Below are 22,720 nucleotides of genomic sequence, written 5' to 3'. Positions count from 1 at the left end.
ACATTTATCAGTAAATTAGGATTTATAGTTCTGAATGCCTAAGAATTCATAGTGTGAAAATGTGTCAATATAGGTCAATGTTTTGGTATAGGCCCCATATAGAGGTGCAGTCAAATTTGGGAGTTTTCGAATATTATATGCATATATTGCAACTAAACTGGTTCAAATTGTGAATTGTACATTTTGAAGGGATTGAAAATATTTCTATCAAACATCATCTCTATATATTCTCGTTTTGGAATAAGCTCCATACAAAATATTCCGCTACTTTTTTAACTCTAAACACTTTTCAAAAATAGGGAAAATGGCAACATTTTAAATTAATTTGTAATATGCTTCTAAACTTCTTTTGCCATAAATATGTTTTTCTAAGACTTAGATTCCTAACTGAAGTTGACGATTCCATTCTAAAAGGGGCACTTTTGATGCGTAAAAAAATATTACTCTTTATATACCAAAATTTAATTTAATTTTTTATGGTGCTCTTTAAATTATTAAAAATTCCTTAGCTTTATGACAGTGTAACTGTAGAAGTAAACAATATATGATCTTGACATTATGGTTAAAGACTTACAATTTTGTACCATATTACCATGTAACGACAGTTATACCAAAAACCGAATTTAATTTATTTTAATTAATCTCCATTTTTTGCTATTTCACCCCTTGTGCATAGCCATAATTTTATATAAATCATTATATATAGTAACTATAACATAATGGTAGACCTGCACAAGTTGTGTTATGTAGGGTGACCACAGGCATTAAACCAAAACACGACATACTGTACAATAGAGTTGGGTAATATAGTTCCTAGTTCCTTGTACTAGTTCCAAAACGTATGAGTAACGTCATGAAATATAACGTGTGATGTTAAGTATACGCAGTTTGTTCAAAGAAAAAATGTGGGCCATTGGAACTGCCAACTGAACGAGATAGTTCCATATAGTTCCTTTGGCACAACTCTACTGTACAACAGTAACAGGGAAAATGAAGACAAAAACCCCAAAATGCAAACATTTGACCCACAGCTATTTCCACCATTTTTGACATAACTCAAAATGAGCAAGCAGGGAGCAAGTTCTGTTTGCGCAATATCAAAGAAAACAATCAAGAGAAAAATACAAAAAAAAAATTTCACGACCTTCTCGACACTCTTTTTTGTTATACTCCAATACATTTCAAAATTATGCAAAATCTGGACACATTTTGAGGAATTTTTTAAACACATTTCTATAAGACTTTTCCAGTACAATTTTTTCCTAAAATATTAAGAATTACCTCTGCTTGAAATATCTATTTTGAAAATGCCAAGTTTATGTAGCAAAAACTACGTTATGGCGATTTAAAAGCAGCAAAATTTAATACATTTCACCTGTTTCTTAAATTTTAAAAATATGTTCAACTTTAACACTGTGCTACACGAAAAGTAAACAACATACGACTTTGCTATTTTGGCTAGTGAGGTAGAATTTTCTACTCGTTAACCCTGTCAAGACAGATTATCAAAAATTTGTGTTTCAATTTTTCAATTAAGACCCGTTTTTTTCAATCTTGTCCCAACGTGCGCCGAGTCCGAACAGCGTGTCCTAAGACACCACTTTGTAGAGAAGTTTTACGAGGGTTTTAATATAATCCGCACGCAGAAAAATATATGTTAGAAATATGTTTGGATCCAAACAAATATTTGTTTGGGACTAAATGCAACACATATTTTTTATGGGAGGAGAGGATTTTTGCCAAAGAGAGTAACAACAGGGCTCTCGCAGCTGCGGAATGCTGGTTTATAATTAAGAACTGTGTGTATGTTGTAATAGGAGGCGCAGACGTTTTGTGATGTATATGTGTAAAACACGTGTGTTTCGTGCTTTGTTGTTAACCAACGTAGCAAGCGAAGAGGAAAAGAAAAAAATGGTATTAATTATGTTGGTCTTTTTTCTTCAGTGTTCTAGAGACAATCGTTGAGTAAAGACGGTAATGTGAGTGAATAAATCAGTATTTTGTCTTTCCTTAAAGAAATTGTGATTTTTAGTAAATTAAATGTCCAATACAATTGAATCAGAAAGGTGAATGGAAATATTTTATTGGACAAGGAAGAAATCGCATTTAATATTGGTAATTACAACAATAAATTTTTCATGCCGATTTCCCGCTGATGATTTCAACTTTGAGGAAAATGTATTTTATTTCACAACTAAGGAGAAGCGTTCAACGAAGTTTTTTCTTTTTAAAAGTGCGACTTTTAATAAGTTATTTCATTCAGTTTTTTCTTGTATTAAAGTGTGTTATATATTTCTTTGGAATTTTGTATGTACCTATGTATGTATGTGTCTTTGTTGTTTTGTCTTTTTTCTATGCCCTTCAATAAAAAACACCCCCATTTATAAATGTGTATATATGTTAGAAATAGCCAGGGAGCGCTTGCTGAGAGCAAGGGAGCATACATTTCAATGTGTTTCACATTGACATTTATGATCCCTTGCTCTCAGAAAGCGCCCACTGTTGTTACTCTCTTTGACAAAAATCCTCTCTCCACCCATAAAAAATATGTTGGTACCCAAAAAAAAAAAATTGAGATATGTTACTAAATGTTGCAAACATATATTTGTTTGGACACAAACAAATTATGTTTGGATCCAAACATATATTTGTTTGCAATCAGTCCGAAACAAATATTTGTTTTGATCCAAACATATATTTTTCTGCGTGAGGTAATGATTGTCTGAATCATCACGAGAAGTTGAAATTGAACTACTTCATTATGAATAAGTACTTAAAAACTTCTTCAGGAAGCAGTCCACAGTGAGTCATGACAGATACAGAATTTTCTTCATATTTTGACAACACCCGTTTTGCATTTATATTATTGAATCTGTCGTATATAAAAAATGATGCATTTTTAACAAATAGACCTTAACCCAGATAAAGCCACTGGTCGTTTAAACGCCACAAAAAATCGTTGCAAAAATTGACGTAAAACTCTGGTTTTTTCGAATATTTTTGTCGGGTTTTTTGCATTTTATTATAGTATTGTCTGTTATCTGTAATTTCACGCTGATAACGCTTCATTTGACCTACGCATTTCCACGTAATTGGCCGAAAACCCAAGCTATTCAAAAAATCGACTTTTTTGAAATTTTCGATTTTTGATGAAAAATTTAAATATACGATAAAAATTTAATCAAAAATGTTAGAGTCATATAAAGTCAAGGATTTGGTAGGAATATAGTAAGAGTATTTTCTCAATCAAAAACCAAGGGATTGGCATGTAAGGATACACCTATATTACCCTCCAAAGTTTTTGGAACTTTTAAAAGAAGGCCCGATTGCAGGAAAACTATACGTTTTAAAGAAAAAAGTTATTTGTTAAAAAATGCTTAGAAAGTCTCAAAAATATAATTTTCATAGAAAATTTTAAGTTTTCTCGCAAAAAAAATTCTCGGCGCAAACTGGGTTAAAACAGCAAAAAAACATTTTGAGGGATAGTTATTATACCCTACACCACACTGTAGTAAGGGGTGCTATATCTAAGTGCATTAGTTTGTAACATCCAAAAGGAAACGAGTCCCATAGTTCCTTTTAGGGATATACATAAAAACACTTTCTGAGTCGATTTACACATATCCGTCTGTCTGTCCATGTATTTTTTTAAACAAAGTGCAGGTCCCATTTATTCTCCGATTCGCATGAAAATAGGTGAAGATCGTTTTATTGGCCAAATGACGAACGCTATTAATTTTGAGAGGAATAAGTTCAGATTTGGATATAGATCCCATATATATTTTCGTCCGCTTTGAGGTTTTTTGTGTACCAAACACGCAAATTCTGTCCTATTTTGATGCAATTTAGAAAATGTCAACGAATTCTCAGTAGAATAATTTTGTAAAATTATATTGAAATCGGTTTAAAGTTTTATATAGCCTCCATACATATTTTGGCCCGATTTTAGCTATTTTGGGCACCAAATTGGTAACACTTTGATACGGACAAAATGTGCCTCATCGAGATAATGGTTTCAGACCCCAAGTATGATTGAACGAAATCCGTTTCAAAAATTTTTGAGTCGATTTAGCCTTGTCCGTCCGTCGGTCTGTCTGGCTAGTGCGCACGATAACACTCGAACGGATCAACCGATTCTAACCAAACTTAATTTAAGTTCGAAGGTTGGCCATGTCGTTCCACTCGTTTTATACCCTACACCACCTTGTGGTAAGGGGTATTATGTCTTTGTGCATTAGTTTGTGCATTAGTTTGTAACCGTCTGTCTGTCCATGTATTTTTTCAACAAAGTATATCTTCTACCGATTTAAAGCATTTGGTGCACGAAACACGCTATATATGTCCGATTTCAATGAAATTTGGAATGTGCGACGGAATTTAGTCTAGAAATAAGTGTGCCACATTATATAGAAATCGGTTCAGATTTGGATATAGCCCCCATATATATCTTCGCCCGATTTAAAGCATTTGGTGCACGAAACACGCTATATACGTCCGATTTCAATGACATTTGGAATGTGCGACGGAATTTAGTCTAGAAATAAGTGTGCCAAATTATATAGAAATCGGTTCAGATTTGGATATATCCCCCATATATATTTTCGCCCGATTTAAGGCATTTGGTGCACGAAACACGCTATATATAACCTATTTCAATTAATTTTGGAATGTGCGATGGTATTTAGTCTAGAAATAAGTGTGCCGTATTATATAGAAATCGGTTCAAATTTGTATATAGCTCCCATATATATTCTCGGCCGATTTTAGGTATTTAATGCACGAAACCCGTTATATAAGACTGATTTCAATAAAATTTGGAATGTTTGCCGGGATTTGGTCTAGAAATAAGTGTGCCTAGAAATATTTTGGTAAAAATCGGTTCAGATTTGGATATAGCTCTCATATATATTTTAGGTAGATTTGAGGTATTTGATGCACGAAACAAGCTATATATGTCCGATTTTGATGAAATTTGGACTATGTGACGGAATTTGGTCTACAAATAAATGTTAAAAATTATATCGAAATCTGTTCTGATTTGGATTTAGTTCCCATATATATTTTACATATTCACAGTGGTGTAGGGTATTATATAGTCGGCCCCGCCCGACTTTGATCCTTTCCTTACTGGTCTTTCAATCGATTTGATCCAAAATTTGCACATCCTAATATATCTACCAAATATAGATCGGCTTCGAATATGGACTATATCGGTTCACTCCTTCCGGTAACTCCCACACAAAATTCGGAAAAGTTAAATTTAGGAGCTACTATTGGATAATTTTGAAATTTTCTCTGCAGGTTGTCCTTGCAGCCCCCTTTACAACGCTACAATTTTTTTGGGCGCAAGCCCATACCTCCTGAGATAATGGCCTAAAAACTCCAAGAAAGCCGGACGGTACCAACTAAAATGGAAAATCCGTTAACTCTCGCAGGGAGTTTCTGATTGATCCAATATTTGCACATCGTATTACTTCATCCATTCATATATCATGTTGAAATTTGAACTATGTATATCGGTTCCGGATTTTAGGGTACCTCGTTATACGTGTTGTTTATGGTATCTATTGAAGCCATTGAAATTTATCAACGAAACCTAGTAGAAAAGTAAGATTTATGGTATCTATATTACATAAACAGTTTTTGAGAAACTGTTAGGAGATTTTCATAATTTTGTTCCTTATCTTATAAATATTCTAAACAATTTTATAATGAGTACAAAAATATAATATATGTATGTAGACTAGGGCTGCTCAAATGGCGCACTTCTGCTGTCGGTGTGTGTCAATTTGCTCACTCAAACAATTGAAAAAGAGAGCTTCCCAATAGAAAATCGAGTCTTCGATGACATTTTCGTCGACGATTCGTTGACGAATGTTCCGAAATTGTCATGTACGACAACTTGCATGGCCATGTCTTGCATTGTGCCTTGGCAACAAACCGAAAAATGCTCAAAAGTGTGCTTTGAAACAGTTGTATATATATTTATTCAGATATACAATTTATAATTTGTAAAAAAATGTAAAATTATAAAGTCACAAAATTCGGAAACCGCGTTACTGATTAAACAATTTTATTTATTTCACCTCAATTATGTAGAAAAGGGTAAGTTAGAATAAATAGAATTAAATACTATAAAATTAATTGTAGTTTTTTTGAATAGGTGCATTTAGGTTGAAGAAATTCCAGCGACTTTAAATACAACGCCTGTGGTATATGGTAAGATTTAAGAATATTTAGGAGAGATTCACAATATTCATTTAAAATCATTTCTTTTTGCAGAATCCAAAAATAAAAGGAGGTCGCCTTTCGGTCGGCTGGGGTAAGAAGTGTAAGGCGTGGTAAAACTGGAAGAAAATGGTGGATTGCAGAACATACGGGAGCTAAGTATTATTAATTATTTAACTAACTTATTTTGTAAAAATTATATATTTTATAATCAAATAAAAATAAAATTTTGACACACAACAACATAAACGAAATTGTCTTTAGTTTAGTCATCGATGACTAGTAGCAAGACAGGGTCGGTGAAACAGTCGTCGACGAAATTCGGGGATTTTAGTCATCTAGATCGTCGTCGACGACAACTTCGCTTATTCTGTCGCCCAATTTGTCGTGCATGAATACTGGGACACTTGTGTGAAAATGTCGTCAACGATCCCAAAGGGCTGTCTGCAAAGAGTCATGAACGAAATGGAAATGTCGTACACGATTCATCAATGTTGTCTTAAAGACACTTTCTACTGGGTTTTGTTTTTTAAATGAAAATTTTCAATACACACATTTTTTCCATTGCACAAGACAACCCAACAAACCAACATTACTCGAACAAAACATCATACTTAAATTATAAATTCTTGTGTAGCCCCTGGAGAATAAACGAAACTTGATTCTCTTGAAAATAATGAAAGTGTATGCTAATTATTAGCTTATCCGTATAATTGTAGAATGTATTTATACGAATTGTTTTTCGTAAATTTTATAAAATCAGACTGAATGGTATGTTGGGAAACTTTCAAAATGTTTGTGTTTCAAAACCAACAAATTATGTTTGTAGTTGTATGAGCAGCCCTAATATAGACCCCAGTCAGTGCTCGTACCCACTGTCTGCACTTTCCTAACAAACACACATGAGATAAGGATGATTCAGTATATTAGGGTGTTTGCTTTTACAACAGGGATCCCACAGAAATTACGACTGATTATAAAAACCTGGTAAATGTTTGACAGTAAAAGTTAAAGCACAGCAGCCAACCATCACTCCATATACTTTTCATACATCTCGGTGTATCAACAGATACTTCGTGTGTTACAGCTTTTGTATAATGTCCTTACAATCGGCAATGAAAAATAGCTTTAGGCGGTGTCCTGTGTGTTTGTGTGTGTGTGATGTAGCAAGTGTTTCCCCTCTGTCAGTGTTGTGATCTGTTGCCCTCATTGGGTTATAGGTAATCGTAAATAGATTTTTATTTCGAATCATTTATTCTGTTGTTGTGAATCAATTACATGACGCCGTTTTGCCTTTTGATTGCTATTAAAGACTATTAACACTGCATTTGGTCTATTAAGGAATTTATTGCAATTTAAGTATTTCGTTACGTTTTTATCTTCAATCTGGCTATATATCTATTCTCTGTTCTTGAGTTAGTTAACAACATTGAAGAAGTATCAACAACAAAGTTGCCGCAATTGATTGCCACAGAGATAAACCTGAAGTTGGAGCAATTAAAGCAAGCGTAAAATGCATATGCTGTTCGGCTATAAAGACTTAAATGAACATAATTTTAATGGGTAATAAGTGAGAAAAAAAGATAAAAAGACCAATAACGTTATGTGACATAGAAAGAGAAAAAACGCTTTAGTTCTTGTGTTATAGAATGCGCTTGTAAAATATTTCTATGTCGTGCCTGCCTCCGTGAATATATGTATCTAATGCAGGTCCTATAGAGGTCTAGTGTTGTGGAATTCATAATGTGAAACAGAACAGATATCTGGGAAACGTAGAATTATTGGATCTTCTATCAAAACCATCCGATATTTGGTACTTTATAACAGATTAGGAGAATTCTGATATTAAAAATATTTACTCTATTCCAAAATCGCAAATTTTTTCCACTTGTTCCTTTATATTTTTTCCAACGAACTTGAATGCTGATATTTAATTTGTCTTCCAATTGATGCAAATTCATTCGTAAGAAATGCTTTTAACACCACTATCCTCATTGCGATTACGAGTATGCTAAGCTCATCCATCCATACAAATTTATCCCTAACCCAGCGTCTGCTTTGTGAAATGATATATAACAAATAACAAAGATGAAATCCTTTCGATTTCTCTTGAGGAATTTATGCCTTAACACGTCTATCATATTTCAATGGAAATACAGAATCTAAAGAATAAACGAAAATCCTGCATTGCCTTCTTGAAGCAATGATTAGATGCCAACGTCGTTAGTCATTCCAAGAAGGAAATACACAAGGACATGAATATGCCAACAATATATTGAGAGGCATATAGACAATAATATTTCTCAAAGACTATGCGAAGAAGATAAATCATAAATACACATTGTGAATAATTTAATAATTTTTTGTTCACACAATTCTTTGTAAACACTTTGAGTTGAAATACTTTGATTTAAAAGCAAGCATATAAAAAATAATAATTGATGGTATTTGTATTTAACACTTTTAAATAAAAGTTTAAATATTTTCAAGCATTTAGCAGAAAAGTAAAGACAGCAATAAGCCGGCTGAAGAATAAAAAGGCAGCAGGAGCTGATGGCCTACCAGCCGAGTTGTTCAAAACCGAAGGCGACATGCTGATAAGGTGTATGCATCAGCTAGTTAGCACTTGAGCATCCTGTGTCCCGTCCGCATGAAAGGAGATAAAATTGTATGCTCTAACTACATGGGCATAAGTCTTCTCCCTATTGCCTACAAGATAGTGTCAGGGATATTATGCGAACGACTAAAGCCTATGGTGAACGAAAAAATTGGGCCATACCAATGCGGCTTTAGACCTGGCAAATCCACCATTGATGGTGTCGACGCGCAATGCGTCCATAGTACTCGGACCAACTATGGAAGTTGGTTGCTATAATTTTGAGGTAGTTAAATACTTCGTATACCTTGGCACCGACAGTTTAAGCAGTTTAAAAATTTAGCCAAATCCCGTCAAAAAACATTTTATCGAGCGCTGAAGCTGCCCGTGCTAATATATGGTTCCGAAACATGGCTACTTGCGCACGCAAATAAGGCAGTGCTTGGTGTGTTTAAGAGAAAAATTTTTCGAAAGATCTACGGACCAATGACTGACGGTGAATATTGACGTCGCACAGTGGCTCAGAATCATTTTTTTTTTCTGGTCAAAACTCGGAAACTTTCAAAGGATAGAGACATTTTCATAATTTTTTCAAAGTCAAAATTTCAAGTTTTGAGTTTTTTCATATTAGATAGAAAATGAGTGTTTTTGATTTTATAAAAAATGTTCTAACACCAATAAACAAACCAAAATACAAAAAAGTAAAAAAATTAATACTTTTTTCAACAAATTTAAAATTTGTTCAAAAATGAAAAAAAATACTTTTTGGGTATTCTTTAAAATCATATATTAAAAAATGTCTATTTGTGTAAAAAAGCTATAATTAATTTTGGAAACGCTATAGAAAATAAAACATATTTCTACCCATGTAATTTCAAAAAGAGTGTTAAACGGACGGAACGGGACGGGCACAAAAGTATATATGTGCTGAAAGAGGACACTCTCAGGCATCATTCTGTGAAGGCCAAACACTGTTCCAGGCTGTTTCCATTAAAATTGGATTTTCACTAATTTATTAAAACGTAATAATTTATTAGAACGTTTATTAAACAATCCTATCCACCTAACAAAAAAACAATGATCATAATATCTATTATAGTTACGGCGAAATAGCTATGTTTTTCTCCAAAAATTTGAAAAAAAATGGGAGAATGCCACGCCCACACCTTCCAATAGCTTGACGTAATATTTTGGTTTCCATAGTTTCAATATGTTTACTGTCGAATCCCATATAGAAACAAGTGAGTAAAGGCTATAGTCGGGACGGGGCCGACCATGTGTTACCCTACATCACTACCCCTGTGCATAAGCTTTTCACTGGTAAACATTTCTTTTAGGGAATATAATCCGAATACCATCAAACATAATATGCCTCTTTCTCTCGGGACCCCCATAAGCAACCAAAATTTCGTGACCATCCGATCAAAATTGTGACCTGTAGCGTGATTGCAAAAAATGGAAGAATTGGATGCATTGTGGTATCTCCCTTGTTTGGCCACCTTCGCCAACCTACTTTACACCAATTTAAAGGTAATATTGTCTTCTTCTATTGACAGGCTTTGCCGTTGGAAACCCCTGATAGAAGCCGATATATTCACAAAGAATAAAACTTTGAATTTGTCTCCACATGAGTTTTTCCCCATTCCGACCCCTAAATATTATCCGATTATCACTACTATCCGATCAAAATTCCAACCGGTAGCGTGATTACAAAAAATGAAAAAAATGGATATATTACTGACTTTTGCAATATATTTTTTTGCTCACTTACGCCAACATACTTTGCATCAATATAAAGGATATCTTCTCTTCTACCATTGGCGGGTTCTCTATTTGGAATGCTCCTACCAGAAGCGGTGATATTCGCATAAGAAAAAAACTCTGACTTTTCTCCACATAAGCTTTTTGCTTATTCCGACTCCTGAATATTATCCGACCATCACCAAACTTAATAGGCTTCTTCCTCTGTGGGACTTGCATCAACTCCCAAAAAATTCGTGACGATCCGATCAAAATTGCGACCTGTAGCGTGATTACAAGGAAATCGGAAAATGGGATGCATTACCGACTATTGCGATATCTCTGTTGTTTGACCACCTACGACAGCCTACTGTACATCGTTGTAAAGGTGATATTTTCTACTTTCCTTGCCAGGTTTTGCCTTTGATAGAAACAGAGCTATTGGCTTTGAAATAAAACGTTGACCTTTTCTCCAAATAAGTTATTGCCCATTTCGACCCCTGAATATTATCCGACCATCATCAAACTTAATAGGCTTCTTCCTCTGTGGGACCCCCATTAACTCCCAAAATGTCGTGACGATCCGATCAAAATTGCGACCTCTAGCGCTATTTTGAAAACAATTGAAAAATGGGATGTATTACCGACTATTGCTATATCTCCGTTATTTGGCCACCTACGCCAACCCGCTTTAAATCACTGTAAAGGTGGGATATTCTTCTTTCATAGTCAGGCTTTGCTTTTGTAAGATCCCCAACCAAAGCTGTGATATTCGTCATTATAACTCAAATCGCAAAAATAAAAAGATGGGTTGTATTAGCGGCTATTGCGATTTCTTCTTTGTTTGACCACCTACGACAGCCTACTATACATCGTTGAAAAGGTGATATTTTTTACTTTCATTAGCAGTTTTGCTTTTGATATACCCATTATAGATGCGGAGATATTCGCTTTGAAATAAAACGTTGACTTTTTCCCCAAATAAGTTTTTTTGCCCATTCCGACCCCTGAATATTATCCAACCATCACAAAAATCAATAGGCTTCTTCCCCTCCGGGACCCTCATCAACACCCAAAATTGGGTGACGATCCGATCAAAATTGCGACCTGTAGCGTGGTTACAAGGTTTAGATGGACAGACGGACGGACGGACACACATAGCCAGATCGACTCAGCTCGTCGAGACATTCATTTTGATATATATAAGTATGGGTCTACGACCATTATTTCGATGCGTTACAAACTTTTTGGCCAAAACCAACTTATAATACCCTCCCCACATTGTGGTGTAGGGTATAATTAACAATCGGTGACAACAAATAATGAGGGTTTTGGTCAGAAAAATCGATTTCTGAACCATTGTGCGTCGTATGAACCACGAGCTGTGTCTGCTATACAACGACATCAGTATAGTTAAACGTATTGAGATGCAACGATTGTGTTGCAAGCCACGCCGAACTGGAAGGCCAAAGCTTCGATGGAGTAAACAAGTGGAAAACGAAATCAGAAAACACGATATCCCGAATTGGCACAATAAAACAACATATAGAGAGGAATAGAGATATTTTCTTAGTTCGGCTTATGGCCATCTAATTAAGGAAGCAGAATACTATATGGATGTATATACAAAATGGTTTTTGAATCACGTAAATTATAAAAACAGTCGAACTTCTCTATAACGTAGCACTTGGTTACCGTAGAATTACTACGTTATAGAGAAACCAAGGCAAAATGGTTAATTTTACCTACCAAATTAGAAAATTTGACAAAAATTGGGCAATACCGGTTCAAGGGGTTAGACTAAAACCTACATACATATATGTAAATGGATAGTTTCTTACGAGCAAGTTTTCTATATTCTGGGAAAACAACATTTCAATTAACAACCAATTCGGTAGGAAAATGTGACTAAAATCTTCAAAAAATCTCAAATCGCATGGTACCCCTACATGGGACCTTTGACAAAATGTAGACGTACGCTGTCTGATTTTTTGCAAAGGAAGTTTTGTTTCTGTTATAATATCTTGTACCCCTGGCTAAAACATTTAAAATATAGAAAAGCCGCGAGTGTCGTTCTTTGAGTGCTATATGAAGAATTATACTGACGAAGACTAAATATCGACGCCTCCAAATAATAGTATGCTAAGTCGACTTAGCATGTTTTCAAGTTCTTTACATTTTTATATTTAACGTCCTTTAACTTAAATTCTGTCAAATGTTGGTAATGATCGGACAATCCGAACAGAAGTTATTAACAAATATTTACTTAGCATAGTACTGAAGGTCAAAGAAATTTCCAAACTTTTAGAGCTTGTCCTGCGAAACTCGCTTTTCAGAATTAGCAAACTATTATTTGGAGGTGTCGAACGTCCTTTAACTTAAATTCTGTCTAATTTTGGTAATGATCGGTCAATCCGAACAGAAGTTATTAACAAATATTTACTTAGCATAGTACTGAAGTTCAAAAAAATTTCCAAACTTTGAGAGCTTCTCCTGCAAAACTCACTTTTTAGACTTAGCATACTATTATTTGGAGGTGTCGATATCAAATTTCATCCATTTCGGGGGATATTGAGGTCACAAACTTCGAAACACCGAAAATCGGGAATTACCGTTCTATGGGAGTTATATGAAGACGTGGACCTATACCGACAAATTTCTGGTGGAAAGTTGTATACCTCCAGCGAAGACTAAATACCAAATTTCAGTCATTTGAAAATACCGAAAATTGGGAGGTACCGTTCATTGGTGCTATATAATGAAGTGGTCCTATATCGACAAATTTCGGGCGGAAAATTGTGTACCCCCAACGAAGTATAAGTACCAAATTTCAGCCATTTCGGTGAGATAATGAGGCTTAAACCTTCAAAATACGGTAAATCTTTCTATGGGGGATATATCAAAACATGGACCGACATCCTATGAGTAATAGAAACTTCTATACCAAATTATAATTTTCTATCTTACAAATTGTGAGCTGTATCTTTATTTCAACAGACGGACTGACGGCTAGACGGACATGGCTATATCGACTTAGAATTTTATGCTGATCAATAATATATACCTTATAGGGCCTCGGCGAATATTTCGATGCGTTACTTCACTTTACTTTATCAAAGTCTTGAGAAATGGAATAAAACATATGATCGGGAATTTTTATTTTGATACTCCAAAAAAGAGATAATTCCTAGTTAGTGTCGCAATCTACATTAACATGGTCTTCAATCGTAACATCTTCAATATTATTTCTGTAAATACTGAGTCGTTATGTTGTCATAGAAATATTATTTTCTAGGAGGGTTGGCGTTTTTTATTTGGGATGAAGACTTCTATTTTGCTTTTCAAAATAGGCAGGCTTAATCCCATAGTCGTTGTTTTAATATTTTATTAAAACAAATTTAATTTATTAGTGGGACAAATTGGGGATGTTTACCAAGGGGTAAGGCAGGGAAGACTATAGTTTCAGATCTCGCCAAAGATCTTCATCGGTTACCTTGTTTCTGGTTTTTCAACAAGAAACTTTTTATGCCCAAGTGCCAATTGCACGTCCCCTTGATGAGAGTAACAACAAAGCAACCAGCATTTGGTCTTCACTCAGAAGTCAACGAAGAAGGTTGTGCGTCGCTTTTTTCCATTAATTTTTAATTTCAGCAATGCAATAACCCACACGATGTTTGTGGAGAGAGCGAAATTTACGCTCTCGATGTCGTATGCGTGTGACCGCACATTCTTCATTTGTATGGGTGCCGATACCTGATCTAAACCAGGGCTGCTAATTTCTTTACGGTAGCGTGAATTGAGAGTAAGCGTAGTCGTTGTTTGGCCTGCAACGGAGAAACACATCTTCAATGTGAGCACCCCTGATCTAAACCATGCATGACCAAGAAGAAAAAACAGACCAAAATGTGAATGTAGTTCAGCGTCAGGCACCATTCTTTTCTATTGCATACTTCACGGGGTGTCATTGTGTGAGTGCATGCTTTTTCAATGGGTTAAATTGTGTGTGTGGAGAGAGCAACGTTAAATGAGCGCACACGGGCGCCTAATCGCCTGACGCTGATGTAGTTAAACTATTGGCAGCTTCCCAGCAAACCAATCGTACCGATATCGTAACGAAATCGGAACAAAATTCGGGCGTTACGTCCGATATCTGATCCGAAATCGTAACGATATCTTAACGAAAGTTGTATGAAGTGGTTGACATAATTTCGGAACGAAATGTCGGAGCGAAATCGGATCGATTTCGATCAGAATTCGCAACGAAATCGGAAGAAAATCCTTGGGAAATTCGGAATTCGAATTTTTTCCTCCGAATTTTCTGAACGATTTCGGAATAATGTCGTATGAAAATCTGAGGTACCTTCCGAACTTTCGTAAAGATTTCTGAACGATTTTGGAATAATTTCGTGATAAAAAAAATTTTTCTCTAATGCCTCTTTTTTATTGATAAATTTTCTTTGTTATGTTTTTATTGGAAGATTATAATTTCAAAGATATCTAATGATTTTCTCTGTTGTTATCATTTTGTAGTTATAGTAGAACAATGCAAACTTTGTGAACGAATATGTTGAGTCTATCAGCACTAGCTTGAATTATTATATCTTGCATTTATATTTAAAATATTTAAAAAATGTATATGCGAATTTTATAACCAAAGATTTTGTTTTTCGACAACAAACTAAAATGTTGCTTGTTAGATATATACAAAAGGTGGTTGTTGTGCGAAGGGAAATTTGTTTCCGACATATCGATCCGAATTCGTAACGAAACCGGAAGAAAAACATTAGCATATTCGAAGGGAAATTTACTTCCGACATTTTCTCCGAAATCGGAACGAAATCTGAACGAATTCCCCTTCGAAAAATCGTATAGAAATCGATACGAAATCTGAACGATTTTGCTTCCGAAATTGTTCCGATATGTCGGACATCCGACATTTGGTTTGCTGGGTTATGACTGTGTGTTTGTGTGTTGTAATGTACGCACGCTACAAAGCAAAAACAAATCAAAACATTATCTCTCTTTCGTACGCTCATTCTATGCATTCGGGTCGTATGTGTGTAAATTATGTGTGTAATTAAACTTCGGCACCGCCGTGGCAAAGAAGAACTCATTGGATCTAAACATTGTAATCACGCTACTGGTCGCAATTTTAATCGGATCGTCACCAAATTTTGGATGTTGATGAGGGTTCCGGAGGAGAAGAAGCCTGTTGATTTTAATGATGGTCTGATAATATTTAGGGGTCGGAATAGGCAAAAAACTTATTTGGAGAAAAATTCAACGTTTTTTTTTTCAAAGCAAAATCTCAGGTTCCATTAGGGCTATAGCAAAAGCAAAACCTGACAGTAAAAGTAGAAAATATCACCTTTCTAACAATGTAAAGTAGGTTGTCGTAGGTGGTCAAACAACGAAGATATCGCAATAGCCGCACATAAAACCCAACTTTTCATTTCTGCAATTTTAGTTATAATGACGAATATCAGAGTTTTGGTTGGGCACCTTTCAAATACAAAGTCTGACTATGAAAGTAGAAAATCCCATATTTACAATGATGTAAAGCAGGTTGGCGTAGGTGGCCAAATAACGGAGAGATCTCAATAATCGGTAATACATCCCATTTTCCCATTTTTTTGAAATCACGCTACATGTCACAATTTTGATCGGATCGTCAAGAAATTTCGGTGGTTAATGTGAACCCCGGATGGGATGAAGACTACATATTTTGGTGATGGCCAGATAATATTCAGGGTTCGGAATGTACAAAAAACTTATTTGGAGAAACGTTTTATTCAAAAGCTAATATCCCAGCTTCTATAAGAAGTATATCAAAAGCAAAACCTGACTATGAAAGTAGAAAATATCACCTTTCTAATGAAGTAAAGAAGGTTATCGTAGGTGGTCAAACAACGAATATATTACAATAGTCGCTAATGAAATCCAACTTTCATTTTTGCGATTTTAATTATAATGACGAATATCACAGTTGATGTTGCTGATGGTCGGATAATATTCAAGGGCCAGAATGGGCAAAAAACGTATGTGGAGAACATTCAACGTTTTATTCCAATGCGAATATCTCCGCTTCTATAAGGGGTATATCAATGAAAGTAGAAAATATCACCTTTACAACGATGTATAGTAGATTGTTGTAGGTGGTCAAAAAACGAAGATATCGCAATAGTCGTTAATAAAACCAAACTTTTAATTTTTGCGATGTTAATTATAATGACGAATTTCACAGCTTTGGATGGGGAGCTTCCAAAAGCAATAATGCAAAGTAGGTTGGCGTAGGTGGCTAAATGACGGAGGTATAGCAATAGTCGGTAATGCATCCCATTTTCCGATTTTTTTGCAATCACGCTACAGGTCGCAATTTTGATCGGATCATCACGAATTTTTTGGGAATTAATGCGGGTCTCTTAGAGGAAGAAGTTTATTTAGTTTGGTGATAGTCGGATAATATTCAGGAGTAGGAATAAGCAAAAAGCTTATGTGGAGAAAAGTCAACGTTTTTTTTTTCTTATGCGAATATCTCCGCTTCTGGTAGGAGTATTCCAAAAGGAAACCCCGTCAATGGAAGAAGAAAAGATATCCTCTATATTGATGCAAAGTAATGCGTAAGTGGGCAAAAAAACCGAGATATCGCAAAAGTCAGTAATATATCCAATTTTTCCATTTTTGTAATCACGTCACAGGTTAGAATTTTGATAGGATAGTCGCGAACTGGGGGTAGATGGGGGCCCCACAGAGGAAAAAGCCTATTGATTTCGGGGTTAGTCGGATAATGTTTAGGGGTCGGAATGGTGAAAAACTCATGTGGAGACAAATTTAACGTTTTATTCTTTGTGAATATATCGGCTTCTAGTAGGGGTATTCCAACAGCAAAGCCTGTCAATGGAAGAAGAAAATATTATCTTTACATTGGTGTAAACTAGGTTGGTGACGGTGGTCAAACAAGGGAGATACCACAATAGTCGGTAATGCATCCAATTCTTCCATTTTTTGCAATCACGCTACAGGTCGTAATTTTGATCGGATGGTCACGAAATTTTGGTTTCTTATGGGGGTCCCAGAGAGAAAGAGGCATATTATGTTTGGTGGTAGCCGTATTATATTCCATAAAAGAAATGTTTACCTATGAAAAGCTTATGCACAGGGGTAGTGGTGTAGGGTATCACATGGTCGGCCCCGTCCCGACTATAGACTTTTCTCACTTGTTTTTTGTATGGGAGGAAGCAGAAGAAGTTGACCTCGCATTTGGTCTTAGGTTGGAAGAAATATTACGTGGTCCAATGTTTAGACACCTTTTGAAAGTTATGGTTCGCGGAAACCAGTCAAGGCCCAAGGAAATGGTAAATGGTTGTTATCATTATTTTTATTGGTCCCTTTAAATGACTTCATAAAGTCCAAACTGGACCCAACCATCTAAAACTACATATTGATATACCCTTTCAAACTATGCGAATTACCAGTTGTTTACATTTTTGTGTTGCACAGTGTTATTGTAATTCTACAGTAATTATTCCCTCGTCTAGGCCAATTTCTCCACTTCTACGAGTACACACTCTCACACATACACTTTTCAACTGCTTAATTTTAATGAGTTTTAAAGAAAGTTTTTTTACTTCGTTTCTGAACTGCAAAGGAAGAAGATTAATTTGGGTCATTGGGCTAAATAAAGGAGAAGTGTTGTTATTGTTGTTGTTGCTCGACATAACAATTTGTGCGCTTTTCTGTCAGTCTGACTTGTCTGCTGGCTGTCTATTTGTGCTATCAGCGATGTTAAAGGCGCTAGCGATGATTTTGTTGTTGATGGTTGGGGAGGAATGTGTTAATGAAGTGCAACATGTGGCATTAAGTAATTTACTTTTGGAAACATATACTTTGCTGCCTGCCCCAGACATTTAGAAAGTAGGAGTGCGTGCCATATGCATTCGTAGGTGGCAAAAGTCGTGAACGCATCTTCATTAGAGGTCAAATCAATAATTTTACAGTCAATGATTTCAATACGAAGTTTATTAATTTATTATTTAGTTGTTGATTGGTTTATTAAGGCTAGTGGGAAAAGAAGAAAATGAGCCAAGTAAGCCTTTATTCTTCAGAAAAAGTATTAACGCAAAGAAAATTATATGTACATATGTATATTTAAAATTTGTAACAATTTGCTGAATATTCTCTTTACAAAAGTTCGCTTAACAAAACAGGGCATGATCCTCTTGCCGGGTATTTATTTGTCACTACCATGTACTTTTTTATGGCAAAACATATCTTCTCGCTTGGTGGTCGAATTCGTAATCCTTAAAGTACGCACATACGCTTACGTGTCTTTACAGTTTTTTTTGGGGTCATTTTTTATGTTCATCGTTAAGCCCTACAATATGTTTATGCGTAACTGTGTAATGCCCAAGGACGTGGCACCAAACACATGCACGCATACAACTATACAGCAATTGCGACACAGCATCCTTCTTTTTCCACCATATTTCAGTATAAAAGGACATAAGCCAAAGAAAGGCGAAATATTTATTTCCCTTTACCCAAAATTCAATATTATACTGTTTTTTTTTTCGCTTAAGCTAAAATAAATAAAATTACTTACCTTAAGGTATAATAAAAGTTTATGGTGGCAAGCTAAAGACACGACAAATCTGGTAAAGGGAGAATGAGTTGTATTCAATTACATGCCCTCTATTAGTATCCCAGGCATAGGTAAAGGGAATATCACTAGTGTTATGCCACTTTAAATAAATTGGAAAGGCTCGTTGTTGCCTCTTTGCTTATCGGTAACTTAAACTCATACTAAAATTCCTTGTAGAAAGATGGAACACTTCACGACTATGTGAAGACAGCAGTGTTTTCCAAACGGAGATATTTACCATCAAAAATTTGCTTAAAAGGATCGAAAGTGGAATCAAGGAACGTATGACCATATACATACATACATATGTACATACATATGTACATACATATGTACATACATATGTACATACATATGTACATACATATGTACATACATATGTACATACATATGTACATACATATGTACATACATATGTACATACATATGTACATACATATGTACATACATATGTACATACATATGTACATACATATGTACATACATACATACATGAGTATCGACACTCAACGATATTGCCCGATTTCTGTAATTTCAAAGTTTTAACCTCTTTTACACCGAAATGGTTGAAATTTCGTATTTATTGCGAGTACAAAACTTTGCCCTACCCATCAAAAATACTCAATACAAAACCCCATACTAACCCATTATTTTACCAAGGGCATGTCGCACGAAATAAGTGGTTATTTTTGGCCACTTACATAACTAGTTTAATGAGCAGTTACTAAAAGCCGCGACTACTTATTTAAGTGGTCAAAAAATAACTACCTTAACGCGTTTGTTACTTTTGTTGGAATGTTGCAAATGATCTATCCAATTTTTCCGCACATGCTTACCCACGCACATTTATTAGTCCCGCAGCATCTGCTGAGAAATTCAGGAATTGACTAGCATTGTTCAGACATGTTAAGCCAATAGTAATTTAAATCGTTATAAACAAATTTCAATGATAATTCAGCAAATTATCTCTAAACATATCATATTTTATTACTCCAGCAATGTTTTTGTAATTTATAACTAGACAGCGGAATCCTATGCGAATGCATAAATGGTTAGGATGGTCGTAGAGAAAATCTGATTAGACAGAAACTCGTTTTATCAAAAATTTTCGCATATTTTGCATATCGTGCGTACATACATATTTGACATATTTCTACATATTTGCATAAAATGATCATATGCAAAACCATATGCAAAAATATATACAAGGATTTGTGGTCTAAAATTCCCACCGCAATGGCAAATGTGGTATTAAGTCTTCGTTAGGAGTATGAAGATTTACACATGAAATTTGGGTCCACGTCTTTATATGGCCCCCATAGAACGGTACCTCCCGATTTCCGATATTTTGAAGGTTGTGGCCTCAACATCACACTTAAATGGCTGACACTTTGTACAAAGTCTTCGTTAGTAGTATAAAACTTTCCACCTGAAATTTGTCAGTATAGGTCAACGTCTTCATATAGCCCCCATAGAACGGTACCTCCCGATTTTCGGTATTTTGATATTGTAGCCTCAATATCCCACCGAAATGACTGAAATTTGGTATTTAGTCTTCATTGGGGGGTATAAAACTGTCCACCTGAATTTTGTCGGTATAGATCCACGTCTTCATATAGCCCCCATAGAACGGTACCTCCGGAATTTCAAGTATTTAGAAGGTTGTGGCCTTTATATACCTTCGAAATGGGAGATTTTTGGTATTAAGTCTTATTTGGTCTTCCATGGGCGTAAACAACTTTCCGCCTAAAATTTGTCGGTCTAGGTTCAGGCCTTCATATAGCCCCCATAAAACGATACTTCCCGATTTTCGGTGTTTTGAAGGTTGAGGCTGTGGTTATACATTTCTCTATTTTACTGACTTGTCTGAAAAGAATTTTAAACAGAACAATTGTACATACAAACATTTTTGTACCTATTATTGACATATGTGTTCCATAAGAAAATATGTAAAATACATAAAATTTGCATATGCAAAAGTACATGTCTAAACGTCGGATCTGATTATTTTCACTAAATGCTTAAATTAAGTAAAGCATTTAGTGAAAATAATCAGATCCGACATTTAGACATGTATACATCAATTTTGTCGCAACTTCCAAAACAAGGGACCACTATATAGTGTAGAAAGTCAAGTTTTGGACTGAAAAAAAAACTTTGAAAAACGTAATTTTATGTACACACCAATTGCTGTTGCTAAGAACGAAATCGTGAATGAAATAAATAAGAATATAATGCTCAAGATAGGAAAAAATATTGGTGTCCGGATTATATAGGTAAGAAAACTATGTGATGTCAAGATTACGGAGTCTAAAATGTAAAACATTCTAGTGTCCGGATTAACGCGTTGTCCGGATTAACGAGTGTCAGATTATCGAGACTATAGTGTATATTCTTGCTCAGCATACAATTCTAAGTTGATATAATCAGGTCCGTCCGTCTGTCTGTTGAAATCAAGATACAGGCCGCAATTGTTTAGATAGAGCTTTATAATTTGGTATAGAAGTTTCTATCACTCCTAGGATGTTTGCCGTCATATGGCCCACATAGAACGGTACCTTCCGATTGTCGGTATTTTTAAGGTTGTGGCCTCAATATCCCACCAAAAACGCTGAAATTTGATATTAAATTTGTCGGCATGGGCCTAGCCTTTATATAGCCCCCATAGAACAGTACCTCCCGATTTTAGGTATTATGAAGATTGTGGTATCAATACCCCACCGAAAAGGCTGAAATCTGGTCCTTAATGGGGAGAATAAAACTTTCCACTTAAAATTTGTTGGTATATTGCCTTCATATAGCCCCCATAAAAAGGTACCTCCCGATTTTTGGTATTCTGAGGTTTGTTGCCAAAATATCCCATCGAAATGGCTGAAATTAGGTATTAAGTCTTCGTTGGGGGTATAAAACTTTACACCTGAAATTTGTCGGTATAGGTTCATGTCTTCATATAGCCCCCATAGAAACGTACCTCTCAAGTTTGTGGCCTCTTACGAAAATGGCTGAAATTAGAAAGACCACAATATTCCTCCGAAATGACTGACATTTAGTATTTGATCTTCGTTTGGGGGTATAAAAGATTCCCCTTGAAATATTTCGGTATAGATCCACGTCTTCATATAGCCCCCATGAAACTTCACCCCCAAATTTTCGGTTTTTTTTTTGAAAGTTTTAGCCGCATTATTCAATCTGAATAACAGACATTTGGTACTTAAAAACCATTTTTACAGGTATTAAACATCCCTTGCAAAAAGTCAGACAGTATAGGTCCACGTTTTGGTATAGTCCCCATATACGGTAGGCCCATTTAAGATTTTTTGAAGATCTAATTCACATTTCCCTACTGAATTGATTGTTAATTGGAACTAACCATATATATCTTGGTTAAGGTCTAGCCGGTATTGCCCAATTTTATGTATTTTGACGGTATTTTGTCAAATATTCCAACCGATATTGCTATAATATAATAATGTGTGTTGCCAGAGGATACAAAGCCCGATTGGGAAAATTGTATT

This window comes from Musca autumnalis, unplaced genomic scaffold, assembly GCF_047663935.1.
Source record: "Musca autumnalis isolate F117 unplaced genomic scaffold, ASM4766393v1 scaffold_4, whole genome shotgun sequence".
NCBI classification, from domain to species: Eukaryota; Metazoa; Arthropoda; class Insecta; order Diptera; family Muscidae; genus Musca; species Musca autumnalis.
Note: the sequence above shows the minus strand (reverse complement) of the source record.